At 39.1% G+C, this 15,343-nt stretch overlaps 2 protein-coding genes and 1 long non-coding RNA gene across 6 annotated transcripts in view; 2 read left to right on the top strand and 1 right to left on the bottom strand.

Moving 5' to 3' along the window:
* LOC121690338 (zinc-binding protein A33-like) overlaps positions 1 to 15,343 on the top strand; it is a 698,440-nt gene that overhangs the window by 145,281 nt on the left and 537,816 nt on the right. The gene's annotated exons all lie outside the window — the stretch shown is intronic.
* The window catches only part of LOC121690097, a 790,202-nt gene that overhangs the window by 269,940 nt on the left and 504,919 nt on the right, over positions 1 to 15,343 (top strand). The gene's annotated exons all lie outside the window — the stretch shown is intronic.
* LOC121692437 lies at positions 374 to 8,094 on the bottom strand. The gene is made up of 3 exons (XR_006025261.1): positions 7,956 to 8,094; positions 2,703 to 2,708; positions 374 to 385 (listed from the first exon to the last, which is right to left on the bottom strand). It is a non-coding gene; the product is annotated as an uncharacterized LOC121692437 (long non-coding RNA).

Below are 15,343 nucleotides of genomic sequence, written 5' to 3'. Positions count from 1 at the left end.
TCATATTTAATCAGATTTAGCGGTCACTGAGTCATATATGTCACACTAAAGTATCAGTTCATAATTTTCAAAGACTTATAATTTTCAAGATGGCGTCCAAGATGGCCACCAGAAGCTAATTTTGGCTATATCTGACGCATTATTCAGCCTAGGAAAGTGTTTTTCGTGTTTAATCAGATTTAGAGCAGGGCTTGAAAACGAAATTATTTTTCAAACGTTCCGTTCCGAACGGTTCAGATAGGCCTATGTTTAACGTTTTCGTTCTTGCATGCGTTCCGCCACCAACATATCGGTCCTGAACCGGTTCGGAACGCAAAATATCGTTCGTTCTTAAAGTTCCGGCAGTGTTTGGCGGGCCTATCAAGTCTATTTTTGTGGACTTTACCTTAGAATAGACGTAGGCTACTCATTATTTCCCCTTGATTTAGCCTATACCGTAGCTATGGGCAAAAATAATAAATCACAGGCGGCATCCAAAAACATTCAGATGGGCTATCCATCCCATAGCCTACAGACTTGCTGTAGGCCTAACCTATGCCTATAAATAATTTCTTATCAAAAATATTTCTGGATACGTGCTAAACTCCTTACCTGGTTGTAGCCTTTTGGAGTTTTATCCATATGGAGATCTTCAAAGGCTTGCGCTATAATTCCAACCCTGTTTATAAACGAACCTGTCTGTTGCTGACAAGGCCTATCTCAAATTTCCTGTTTAACTCTTCTAGCCTACATAGAATAGGCTATAATTGCGCAAACATTTCAAATCCCGACTTTAAAACGACAAGGCGTGGACAGGCAAAATAGGCTATTACGCATAGGCTACAAACAATTTCCAAATCAGTTTCAGTAGCCTACGCCAGTGTTTCTCAAACTTTTACAGACCAAGGACCACTTAACCATTATAAAAAACCTCACGGACCACATAGCTAATAGACACAATAGGCCTACTCACTGAACCCATGCTTATTGACAACCTTGCTTATTGTCTTTGCACCTTGCTTATTGTGTCAGAGGATTCATATGATTTAAATTGGCATAGCTTACATAGGCAGTATTGCAGAACTTTGGATTTACATACAAGTTGGTTCAATATTGCAAACAACGCATCTATATTATTTTTTACAACAGCTCGCGGACCACTTGGGATAGCTTGCGGACCACACTTTGAGAAACACTGGCCTACGCTACGAGCTGGCCTAAGATCCGAAGTGGCAGACGGATAGGTTACACTACAACAGCAAGACAAAATATACCCATTTATTCGTTTTTTTTTATTTCAAACTGCAGAAATCAAATTATTAAGCTGTTATATAGAGAACGAAAAAAAAAAAACGTTATTAACCGGTTTTGTGGATTTCAGAATAACGTTTCTGTTCCGGAACAGTTGAAGACCATTTTGTTTTCGTTTCCGTTTCCGCTCCTCGTAAAATTCCGTAAAATTCCGTTCGTTTTCGGTTTTCGTTTTCGTTCCTTGAACCGGTTCGGAGCCCTGATTTAGAGGTCACTGATTCATATACGTCAGACTAAAGTATCAGTTCATCATTTTCAAAGACTTGTCATTTTCAAGATGGCATCCAAGAGGGCCACCAGAAGCTAATTTTGGCTATATCTGACGCATTATTCAGCCTAGGAAAGTGTTTTTCATATTTAATCAGATTTAGCGGTCACTGAGTCATATATGTCACACTAAAGTATCAGTTCATAATTTTCAAAGACTTATAATTTTCAAGATGGCGTCCAAGATGGCCACCAGAAGCTAATTTTGGCTATATCTGACGCATTATTCAGCCTAGGAAAGTGTTTTTCGTGTTTAATCAGATTTAGAGGTCACTGATTCATATACGTCAGATTAAAGTATCAGTTCATCATTTTCAAAGACTTGTCATTTTCAAGATGGCATCCAAGAGGGCCACCAGAAGCTAATTTTGGCTATATCTGACGCATTATTCAGCCTAGGAAAGTGTTTTTCATATTTAATCAGATTTAGCGGTCACTGAGTCATATATGTCACACTAAAGTATCAGTTCATAATTTTCAAAGACTTATAATTTTCAAGATGGCGTCCAAGATGGCCACCAGAAGCTAATTTTGGCTATATCTGACGCATTATTCAGCCTAGGAAAGTGTTTTTCGTGTTTAATCAGATTTAGAGGTCACTGATTCATATACGTCAGATTAAAGTATCAGTTCATCATTTTCAAAGACTTGTCATTTTCAAGATGGCATCCAAGAGGGCCACCAGAAGCTAATTTTGGCTATATCTGACGCATTATTCAGCCTAGGAAAGTGTTTTTCGTGTTTAATCAGATTTAGAGGTCACTGATTCATATACGTCAGACTAAAGTATCAGTTCTTCATTTTCAAAGACTTGTCATTTTCAAGATGGCATCCAAGAGGGCCACCAGAAGCTAATTTTGGCTATGAAGCATTATTCAGCCTAGGAAAGTGTTTTTCGTGTTTAATCAGATTTAGAGGTCACTGATTCACATACGTCAGACTAAAGTATCAGTTCATCATTTTCAAAGACTTGTCATTTTCAAGATGGCATCCAAGATGGCCACCAGAGGATAATTTTGGCTATATCTGAAGCATTATTCATTCCCGTACCGCTCCCTCAGTTTAGCTTTCAGATACTGATTACCGAATGGAATGGAATCAACCTCAATTAAATACTCTTTCATGTTAGATCCAAGTACAGAGACAGTCAACTGTTCTTAATTGTGTGCATTTCTACAAGACACTCCGCTGTTCGTGTAGAAGATATGGATTACCTTGCACTGCTGCCTGTGAAATGTGTCAAAATGAACAATGTGACAATCCACACAAGTTCCTTTCAGAGGAGTCAGAGGATGATGAATAATGATATAATAATTATTTCTGATCTACTTATGCATATAGTTTAAGATTCAGTTTAATTAGCTCCCCCCTAATGATAGATGCCAACAGCTATTGATCTACACAAATATACAATGCATGCCTATATAGTACATGGGTCATGGTTCATTAAAGTCATAAAACAGCCACTTACTCGCAAACGCTACTCTACATATTGTAAAAGCATATACCCTGTACATGAAATATAACATTAATCAACAAAATAACATTTCCATCTTCCTCCACACCAAGCATAATACATACTCTATTCTGTATAGGCAAATATAGTGTAAAGCCGATACATTTTGGCATATACTGTACAGTCCAGGGAAAACAAATGAAACACCCTAAAATATATATTTTCTGAAAGCATAATCTGTAGATAAGATATAGCACCAATTAAAACATGTCCCATCTTCCTCCATGCCATGAACAATGCATTGCCCTCTATTCTGTATAGGCGAATCTAGTGTAAAGGGGATACATTTTAGCCTATATTGTCCAGGCAAAACAGATTAAACACCCCAAACCATATATTTTCTAAAAGCATATAACCTCTAGATGAGATATAGCACCAGTTAAGACATGTCTTATCTTCCTCCATGCCATGGAGATGGTTAATAATCCTGTATTGCATTTGCTCTGTATTAAAACGCATTGATTTTAATTTATGGCTGAAAAAGGTAGAGCATTGAAACATTTTTAATTTTAACATTTAAAATCCTATTCTTGTTTAATTTGACCATCAGTTGATATCAATTTCACCCCTGTAGGCTGAATAGTAATTGAGATATAGCCATTCTAACCTGTTGACAGCCATTTTGGCGGCCATTTTGAAAATGACCCCTTTCCCAAGGTCAGATTTTACTAGATTTTTAGTATGTTATTTAGCATGTCCAACAGTACCAGAATCCATAAAAAAAAACTTTTGTATCAATTTTTTTGATGTTGAACCCTATATTGACCCGCCTATTAGCAGCAAGGGCCAAATTATTCTTTAACATTAAGGAAATCCCTTCATCAAACGTAAGGCTACTCTACAGACTATTGTTGCCGTTTAGGAATGCTATAGTAAGTGTTTAATTTCGCGCTGGATTTTGAGTAAAAACTGGATTTGAGTAAAAACTGTCAAACAAACGACCGAGTTGTCACGTGCTTAAGTTGCAGTAGATGTATGGGTAATGAAGTCCTTTGACAACTTTGGGCAATGAGTGTAGCCCAAAACGAACTGCATTACCCACAAATCCATGCCACGTGTAGTTTCAAAACAGGAAGTGGGATGAACGCGCTGCTTGCAACGTAAATGAGAGTCTGAGCGAGCAGAAAAGGTTGTGAACTGATTCATAACAAGTAAATCGATATAACGATCGGTTCATTTCAGTTTTATTCCGATACGGGGCTTCACATATCGATGTAGCCGTATCTTACTCGTTAAAAACGGATACCGATACATATCGGTTAATTTTTACACCCCTACTGACTACACAAAATATGGATTAATTACAAAAAAGTCTCTATTTTTGCATTTACTTTGTTGGTTCAATGAGTGTGTATAAGATAGACTATACATCTGTACAACTAATATTGGATAACACAACATGAAGATTCAATTTCTATGGATTCTTGTGAATATTTCAGTATCCAATCTACACTGCAGCCAGAAGTCAGGGTAGCACCAAAAGCGGAGGGGGGGGGGGGGCATTTTGGATCAAATTTAATTGAGACATAATAAGATTAATCTGAGAATGTAAAGCACTATACAGATTGTACATGAAAGAAGTTGTCATTTTTGGATTTCCAAGAGTCAAAGCTTTGAAATGGTGTATAACATTACTATGAGTACTAGAATGTTGGGGAGGTGGGGGAGGGGGGTAACCGTCCTGCCGGCGGGACACTGAAAATTATGTGGTTTTTAAGATCCACTATCTGCCTTGGCAATTTCTTCACTTGTGCCTTGTGAATTCAAAGCCAATATGTACGGTTTACAGTTTGATATTGTTTTAGGATTAGACAGGGCAAGGCAAAAGCATTTCTGTCATCACTGAAACTATTTAAAAACATTTCTTTAGGCTTTTAAAGTGTTAGGGCGCTGAAAGATCAAATGTCAAGAAAATGGAAAATTTTGGCATCAAATCAAATATCTTCAGGTGCCATTACGAAGCCTTGCCAAAAGTGTGACTGAGTTGTGAAACACATCATGCAGATCAATTGTAGAGCCACAAGAGGAAATTTACAAAGTAGATTTTGTGCAATCATAAGTTGATATCTAGTGAACTTAAATAGTCAAATGCAAGATCTTCCTTATTACGCATCATTACAGATAGTGTTGCAAATAATATATGAACTTTCCACAATACAACAGGGGTAGACATAAAAGGTTCCACTTCACCCAGTGTCTACCACACTCAAGGAGCAAGCTTTATATCATTATTCAGGGACATTAAACACCAACATGGTGTTGTGCAGCTTTCAACAGATATTCAGAGACATTAGGATTGTATGCTATTCTTCTTCACAAGGGTGATGAAAATGCGCACCAACATAAACAAGCCATTGTGCACACACGCTTCACATCTTATTACATAATTTAGATTAAGAATATCTAAATGATCAGTACACAACACAACAATTTGAATCTTAAAATGTAACTTGACTGGTTCTGTTGGTTATGGGCATATGAGAACTGTGAGTGTGGGTGTGGCTATGAGATTGGTCACCATGACGGACAAGACTAGCATGTAAAGCTAAGACGTTCTATGCACTTTGGATTCAAGTGGTATACATGACAATGTATGTACAGTAAAACAAATCCACACTTATGAAGGAATTTCAAAATGATAAGCCACTGATTAAGAGAGCTATCAGCATTTCTCAACCACAACTGCATGTTAAAATTAAAGTTAAAATGAGTCACAACATGTCAGAAAGTGTCTCTTAATGAACATAACAAGAAAGTGAGGCAGTGAACAAGAAGGTGAGGCAGTGACAGGGCTAATAATCAGAAACAGGTGAGGGGTGGGGACAGAGACACTATTAACTGAAATACATGGTTATATAAACAAAACATCACATGGTATAATTAAACAAATGTCCAAAGCAACCTTGGAAAAAGACAATTACCCATAGGCATGAAAACCATGTTTGATGTCTTCATTAATATAGTTTGAGCAAAGCTACCAACTCAACATTTTGTGCATGTGCGAATTGAAACACATTCTTGTCAATTATATGATTGTCTGTAAGGTAGACGTTGTCATACATGGGAAAAATACACATAAAACATGAATCTGAAATTATTTTTAACATTTTTAATGTGTCATAAATCATACATTTTGATTTCTTCCGGACATATTTCTACTTATTAATAATGCACTACAACATGTGTTTTATTGAAATATAAAAGATCTGATGTGGTTCGGCTTGAAGATTTAGTGGTCAAAAGTTGATATTTTTTAAATATAATACCATATGGTATTCAGCATGGCATAACTTGACAAATCTCTGGGCCAAATAACTTTTGGATTGAACACATCGACAGTCGTGCAATATTCCCTGCAAATTTCATCTGATTCTAATTAGCACAGCTCTTAAGCCAGGTAGATCAGCTAATTAGTGAAATCACTTGGATTTTTTCTTTATGCATCTCTGATTGTCAATGTGTGTAGTGAAGTGTAGTGTAGTGTAGTGTATGTCTGTGTGCGTGTGTGTGCGTGCGTGCGTGAGAGAGAGACAGACACACAGAGAAAGAGAGTGAGAGGTATATATACTCGCTGTTTAGAATAATGTTCTTTAATTTCCACCAGCCTTTGGACTTCACATTGTGTGGGGCTCCTGAATCCCTCTCTGGATCCTGCAGTGTGCACTGGGCTCTGGAATAACATTCAGGAGTCAGTGCTGCTGTGGGTTTGGGTTCAGAACCACAGAGAAGAGAGAGAGACAGGAGGCAGATCACTCACCTTTCCACTGTGCTCTTGTAGCTCTGTGAAATGACAAAGGAGAAAACATACAAGTGTTTTTTTTTGACAAATTTTCTTTAAAAGCATTTGTACTGGAGGAACCATTTGGTTAGCCTGACCACACTCACCTATATTTCCTTTCAGGGAGATACTGCGACACCATAATAATAATAATAATAATAATAATAATAATAATAACTAGAGAATGCAATTCCGGGGAATTACGAGTGCATGAAAATGAAGCTAGGACATAGCATAGCTTAATAAAAGTTGATAGTTTAGAAGTACACAGTTTAAAAGTTGATAATAGACAGATAGTTTAATGGAAGTTGATACACATAGTTTAAGAAATGTTGAAAGTTTAAAAGTTGTTGATAGACTGATAGTTTAATGTGTGTTGATAGACAAATAGTTCAAAAGCTCTATATAGGTAGATAGTTGACGATAACTGGCAGTTGGAATGGCTCTAATGTTTGTTCACAGTAATGCTAACAAAGCTAATAATTCTAACCAATTTATTTAGCTAACTTAGCTCATGTATTCTAGCAGTTTTACAAAAAATGTTAACTATGCAAAAAATGCTAACTATGTAAACTATGCTAACCATGTGACTTAGCTAACTTAGCTAATCATTTGTAGCAGCTTTGCCATAAAATGTTAGCATGCTAACTATGCTAATTATGCTAACCACGTGACTTAGCTAACTTAGCTAATCATTTTTATCAGTTATGCTAAAATGCTAACAATGGTAACCATGTTACTTAGCTAACTTAGCTAATCATTTGTAGCAGCTTTGCCAAAAAATGTTAGCATGCCAACTATGCTAACAATGGTAACCATGTGACTCAGCTAATCATTTTTAGTAGTTATGCTAAAATGCTAATTATGTTAACCATGCTAATGATGCTAACTAGCTAGTGAGGACTTTTATTTTGAAATAGTTGAAGGCAGAGGATACAGTTGATGGGAGTCACAGTTGACTGACAGTTACAACAGTTGACAGTAGTTGAACAGTTAAAAAGTTGGATAGTTTAAAGGGACTTTTATTTTGAAACAGTTGTGGGCACAGGAAGCAGTTGAACAGGATCTGTAGTCTTAATACAGCCATATTGTATGCTTAAAGACTGAGGGCTGTATTTTGGGCCACCAGCGCATGGCGTAATACTCGTTATTCACCCGCGGAAAGTTAAATTCGGTATTTTGCACGTTTATTTTTTAAGCATTGCGCCTAGGGGTGTGGCAATTAACAACCTAGGGAGGGACCTAGCGCGTTGTCTAAAAATCGCTATCATACACCACCTAAACCTGGTCAGAAGTCAATGGCGAGTTGTTCATATGCTATTTTAAGAGCACATGTCAACAGTCATATTGGCAGGTGCACGCACCATCCTTCTATCATTCATGAACGCACACCAGCGCACGTCCATGCAAAGCATTACAAATTGCACGATTACAATGGGAAACATAATACTGTATATCTCATGATGAGTAGTTATTCACCATCATTTGCAAATTGGTAATGCCGGTTAAAAGTGATTAGGGGAGAGGCGAGAGACACGTATGGAGCACAGCTGAAGACGCACTGTCACGAGATATAAGCAACTCCTCTGCAGGATAAATGTTTTATTCAGTCATTTGAGCAACATTAGGGTAATTGTTGCTTTTTCCAGCCTATGTTTTCGATGGTAACCCATTGTCAGTCAATAGTGAAAGTAACTGCATATACAGTGGGCATCGCTTTCAAATGACCACTTAATTCGCGCATTACGCGGCGTGAAGCTGCGAGAAGCTTTAGTACCACTTTCAGCCACTGTGCGTCGCTCTGCCACTGTACATCGCTCTGCCTGCCGTCCCTTACATAATTGTTGCCGAGAGTAATCCCAGCCTACGAATTCAATAACAAAATAAATCATGCATAATTAAACATTACCTCGATTTAGGCTACTTGGGTATGGCTTAAGGCTTGACTACACAAAAATCGAAATCGAAATTTGCCGTCTACATTATTGTCAGTGTTGGGGTTAACGCAACTACGCAAATCAAAACAGTGGTGTGATAATTGAGCCAGTAGAGAAATAACTGTTCAGAATTAATCTGTAGCCTTGGGTAGGCTTCTGCAGAAAACAATGTTGTTGCCGATTTAATACTATCTGGCGACGTTTTTAACAGGCTACGCAATAGAGGCTTAGACAACTATGACCCACGTTTTGGTTTCGTAAATTAATTTGCCCTACTTCTTGACTGCAATGTAGTCAATTGACTGCTTGACATGTCATTTTTATTTTTCTGTAAACAATTACATCTGCTTTATGCCGCAGAATTACATTCATATTTGGCTGACTGCAGACGCGCCACTTCCCTCCCCATATTCCAATATTAAGATAGTATAAAGTGCTTTTTGTATAGGCTACTATCATAAAAAAAAAAAATAGTTAAAACGAATAGCTATTTGCAATTTGACAAAACACTGGTCCTCATTTTGCGAATGCGAGGACGATATGAGCCTGTTGCATTTAGTTAGATGTCCGAGTCACACATAATGTTTGAAAACCACTGGCTCGTAATCACAATAATTTAACACAAGACAGTTGGATAACCTACTTCATCATGTCCCCATGCCTACATTTTTGTGAGTAGCATAGAGATCGTTAAAAACAATAAAGTATGGCTCTCCGTTTGGGACATCGAAAACTTTTTTAATTTTTAATAGACTACCGTCGAAGATGCTGACTTGCAAAAGCCTCGGGATAACACGTTATCTCCACTATCATCAGTCATGCCCCTTGATCAAAGTGGGGAATGAAATAAAAGTTTGATAACCACTGGCTTAACAAGTTACCTGCAGTCCAGAACACAGAATCTATTGCAATATTCTGATGATCGGCGATGATATCGGCAAATGTTTGTTTTCCAAAGTAAGAATTTCACTTCACCATGCACCTTCGACAATACCTGGCCTACCTGGTATCATTACAAACATTATTCTGTGTCCTAAAACTGGCATATTTTATGGCATTGTGTCATGTAAGTTTGTTGCAAAATCTAGAGAAATGTGTGAGGTGGTCAGCGGGGGACAATTGAGACACACATTGGATTGTGTTATTACTTGAACATTCCACACTATCCACAGCTGTGGTAGGCCTATCAGGGGCAGGAGGATTACTGTCAGCGCAGGCTTTATCTAAAATTCTTCAACAGAAGGCCTCGAATGTTGTCTTGTTTGTGGAGCGCTTTGCTTCGCTTCTGTAATTTCGGCTTCATTGAAAATGAGGGCTTCCCTCAATGACCCTCCGAGAATAAATAAAGGTTGAATGAATGAATGAATGAATGCAGGCTTGCCCAAAATAAAGGCATGTGGTTTGCGCAGCCTACAGTAAATAACAGACCCGCCAGAATGTGCGTTATGATGCTTTTTTACGAGCAAGATGTTTTTGGTACCCTACGCACACTGGATGTTCTTAAATAACAATGATCATCAGTAATATTCGACCATTAATTTGGGTAAATGGGCAAGCGTGACCACCTTGATTGGCTGATTGGCTGATGATTGTAACGCGGGCATGATTCCAAACACCTCCCTTACGATGATGAGTGACAGGTCTCAGAATGCGTGCACTACACAAGGACGGAAGATGATGAATAACTGGGGCCGTAGGCTATTCACAAAGGCTTTTATCTTACTACTAGGAGTAGGCTACTCCTAAATCGCACTTAAAGATTTTAGATTGGAGTTTTCTCTTAAAAGTTATTCACAAAGCCTTTCAGACAACTCCTAAACTAGGAGTGAGTCTTCGTGGCTATGGATGACGTCATTACTCATGCACGAGCTTGACTGAAGTGACCACCTTGATTGGCTGACGATTGTAACGCGGGAATTCCAAACACCTCTCTTCCGATGATGACTGACAGGTGACAGGTCGGAGAATGCGTGCGCTACACAAGTAGTGTGAAGGACGGAAGATGATTAATAACTGAATAAAAAGGCCTAGCCTAAATGAATAAAGAGTAAGGCAAAACAAATAGCTTAGTAGCCTAATGGCCTATGGATTGATGCAGTAGCCTACCTTTGCAACATTTATTAAATTAATCTGTCACCATATCCCTAGGCTACGTTTGCAAAGAGGAGAACATTTTAATTTGATTCACAATGAAACATTACATTTCATTTCCATGTTAACAATGAGTAGTTTGTGTTGTTGTTGGTGGCGTTATTGCATCCCTTTTATGAATGCAAAATTGTTCCCTCGCAATTGGAAGCTCCTGTTGCGCATAGGCTATTTCAAAACATCGCAACGTAAAATGCCACAAAAAAGCTGTTTATGAATAGGTCTTAGTGAGTTAGGAGTCCTCTCGACTTAAGCTGTCCCAGACTTAGGTGCTACTTTTAGGTCTAAAATGCTTCGTGAATTACTTTTTGTGAAAAAATTAGGAGTCCTAAAGTTAGGAGTGACACGCCCATTATTTTTAGGAGTTGCTCCTAAATTCGCCAGTTAGGAGCTACTTTTAGCCTTAAAATTCTTTGTGAATATGGCCCCTGAATAAAAAGGCCTAGCCTAAATGAATCAAGGCAAAACAAATAGCCTAGTAGCCCAATGAAACATACGGATTGATGTAGTATCTTGTAACATTATTAAATTATTCTGTTACTATGCCTACGTTTGCAAAAGAGAACATTTTAATTTGATTCACAATAATGTTACATTTAATTTACATGTTGACAATGACTAGCCTAGTTTTGGTTGTTGTTGGCGGCGTTATTGCATGTTAGTTATGCCTACAATGCAAAATTGCTTCCTCGCGATTGGAAGCTCCTGTAGCTGCATAGGATTTCAAAACCGCAGGTTTGTGAATAGGTCTGTGAGTAAGGAGTCCTCTTGACTTCTTTTAAGCTGTCAGAGGTGGGAAGGTGTGATTTTTTGGGCGAAGGGCCGGATTAACTGGGCACAATTGTCTGATGGCCCCCCTTCCCCCCAGCCAACGTGAATCGGGTGGTTAGTTAATAGGCCTATCGTGAAGATTTTTCCTGCCATCTAAGGCACGAGCGCATCTGTGAGGCCAAGCCTCACCAAGTAGCTCGTTTGTTTACAACTAACATTCCATTTAATTAAACTGCTTTATAGGCTATGCCGAAATAGTTTTCAACATTTTGAATATTAGTGTCGGGTGAATTGAAATGTTCTCAAAGTAGCCTTATGGCTGAAAGCTGCTTGGGACACCCCCGTCCCCCCCCCCTCCCCCCCCTTCCTGCACTCATTGTTTCAAAAGGAGTAATTTTGGCTTTGTCAGAACTGAAGAGCTGTGGACGGGCACGGTATGCCCAATGAAAATAAATTAACGCAACGCAACACAACACAACACAGACCCCGCTTCTCTCGCGTCAGTCACTGACATGAACGAAACACAGAACCCGCTTCTCTCACGGCAGTCACTGACAGTAACCTAGAATAAATGCATGGGGAAAAACACTTCCCCATGACAAAGACATCGTAAAACACTGAAAGTTAATATTTTGTCACTAGCAACATTCATCTGTCCTTTGTCAAATGTATTATGTTCCAAGTACCCTATGCGTAATTCTGCTTCATAAAGTTGAACAAATACATTTGCTTATTTCACAGAAAAATATAAATAGCCAGTCTACAGTGCAGAGTTGGTAAGTTATGGTAGGCCAACTTGCAGTGAACATACAAAGAGGGGAAATTATTTCTCTTGCAGCTGAGTAGCCTCAGGTGCGCACGTAGACATAAGGCCGAACATGCAAGCGCCAATGAATCGTGCTCTCACGGCAATCGCGCCGTTAAACTTAAATAGGTTAACATCACTCTAAGTTCGCCTTCAAGCAAGGAAAACGATGATTTGAAGACATCTGTTTCGTTGGAAGGGCAATGGGTAGCAACAGGGCAACACAGAGACAGGCCCGATGGCAGGGCTGTTATGAGAGTATTAAAATATAGGATATTCTACGGGAAAACATTAAAACGGCAAGACGGCGGGGAAAGTTAAAATACGTGATAAACACGGAAAAAGTTGGCATGCATTGTTTCGGTCCCCGTGCACAGGGATTATTTGTCATACTATTAATCACATATGATTATTTGTGAAATTGTGCAAACAGGCGCAACACATTTGAAAAGGAAGGACTGGTAGCATGCAAGCTCACGGGAAAGATTGATTTAAGAATGTTATCACAAAGTGTGTGGTTGTGGCGCGGGCGGAAGACAATTGGCAGGGGAGGGTCATGTCTTTTTTTAACAATTCTGTCGGAGGGTCATTGAACAATTTCTAGCAGGCAAGAGAGGGTCATGCAACTTCCAACTGAAGCACTCAAAATTCCTCCGGTGGCCCCTTCAATAAATAACGATCAGTCCCTAGATTGCTGCTGGGCTATATGTCTTGGTTCTGTTAACAACTTATTGTCAAACGCATAGCCTATCTCGCGGTTGCATCCATTACAAACAAACATGCAATGTGAACGTCTGGGATTGGGGAGAGCACTAAATGCTCTTCTGAATAAGCACGAAGTCAAACCTTTAAATGAAAAACACTCTTTAATAATCGAAAAAAATAAACCGCTAATGAAGTAAACTTGTGACCATCAAAAATCGTTTATCGCTCGTAACTCCGTGATACCAGGACGTAACAGGAAGGCATTTGGCTGAGCAACGGAGGTTAATATGCTCCATGTTTTGTCCAAACTGTCTATCATCGTTGCACTCGGAGAAAACCGGAATGTTTCATTCGTCCCCGTTTCAATCGTCCCGGTTGTACCTACTCAAAACGCAGATAGAACCTTATTATTCTAAGGTAGCGAAATAGCGTTCAGCATGATTCATGCCCAATTAATTCCCCCTGTTAAAGTGTTCGCCTTTGTAGTTTGGTTTCGTGATAGCCTATGATAAACGGCTTATGGCCAAATATGTGAAAACGTTAAAATACAGTAGGCGATAAACCCGGAAAAAGCTGACAGTGATTTTTTCATAATCACTTTGGAGGGTCATAGAAAAATGTATTGCTGGCGAGGGAGGGTCACGTCTTTTTGGACTAATGCTCCCCAAACTCCTCCGGTAGCCCCTTAAATAAATAACGAACAGTCCCTAATGAAGTAAACTTGTGACCATCAAAAATCGTTTATCGCCTGTAGGCCTAACTCCGTGATAACAGGACGTAACAGGAAGGCATTTGGCTGAGCAACGGAGGTTAATACTCTATATTTTGTCCAAATGATGTCTGTCTATCATCGTTGCACTCGGAGAAAACCAGAATGTTTCATTTGTCCTGCGTCTCTACGGCTGCAAACGGGATTCACTCGCAGTTAACCAAATATTTCTTTATTAGGGCAGGCATATTTCTGGCTATTACATTATTTCTAAACCAGTCTGCTAAAGTCTGTAGTGAAGTCTGTGTAGGGTTTTCCAGGCTCCATTTCTTTTTACGAGACACCCTGCTCACTTGAGCCATCTACCGGTTGTTTGGGTTGTTGCAGCGTCTCACTGGAAAAATACAAATTAAAGTCGCGTGATCCCACGCGCGGACCGCGAGTGAAGCTGGCCAATTCGAAGCACTGCCCACTGTAACTGTCTTGTCGTTGACTGACTCCTTGGTGAATTTAGTTTCACTTTGCCAATGAGTTCAAATAATAGACGAGTGCAAATGCGTGAAGGCTATGCTAGGTTTTAGTAAAGCATGGTTTAAGAATGACTATTCCATACTGGTCTCGCAAGCAGCCTCCTTCAAATGCGCCGTTGAATGCCAAAATACCGATGCATTTATTTGACATATCGCGCGTTGCGCCGTTAAAGGGAATGACAGACGTCATTCTCATTGGTTTAAAATGATGTTACGCCCCAAACACACCCATATGACTGATTAAAAGACCTAGGAACACCTTGTTACGCCATGCGCTCCACTTTTGAGAACGAAACCCCTCCCAATGTGAACTGGACGTCCTACTAAATTTGAATAGACTTTTGACGAGTGACGATGCATTTTAGAATGTCATGATAGGGCCCTGAGACAGCCTGAGACAGTGGCTGCAGGTGGCCTGAACACCTGGCATAGGATTCTAATTGCTCTATTGTGATGTCATAATCTAATGTTAAGTCAATGGGGAAATTGGGGAAAACCGAGGACTAAATCTCAACTTAAAAGATTCTTGACTCACTATCACTGGGATGGAGGCAAATTATTGATGGGTAATGGGCTCCTGTTCTGTCAAAACTTCCACCAGCACCAGAGGCTGTTGTGGAGCTTGTGAAGTGCTGTTGTCTTACCAGCCAATGCAGTAGAAGGTGTTCTTGCAAGAGTAACAACTTACCATTCACACAACTTTGCAGGTGTGAAGGCTCTGAGGAGATGTGCACCAATATTAAAAAGACAGTGACAGTGAGGATAAATACTTGAGTGACAATGACAATGCTTTGTTGAACTCTTTAATAATGAAACAAGATTTTTTTATTTTTTTTTCTCATTTTCCCTTCTTGGCAAATGATGCAATACATCTTTTGAAAATAGTC

Source organism: Alosa sapidissima, chromosome 2 (genome assembly GCF_018492685.1).
Source record: "Alosa sapidissima isolate fAloSap1 chromosome 2, fAloSap1.pri, whole genome shotgun sequence".
NCBI lineage: Eukaryota > Metazoa > Chordata > Actinopteri > Clupeiformes > Clupeidae > Alosa > Alosa sapidissima.
The sequence above is the reverse complement of the archived record's forward strand: the minus strand, read 5'-3'. Positions and strand labels throughout refer to the sequence as shown.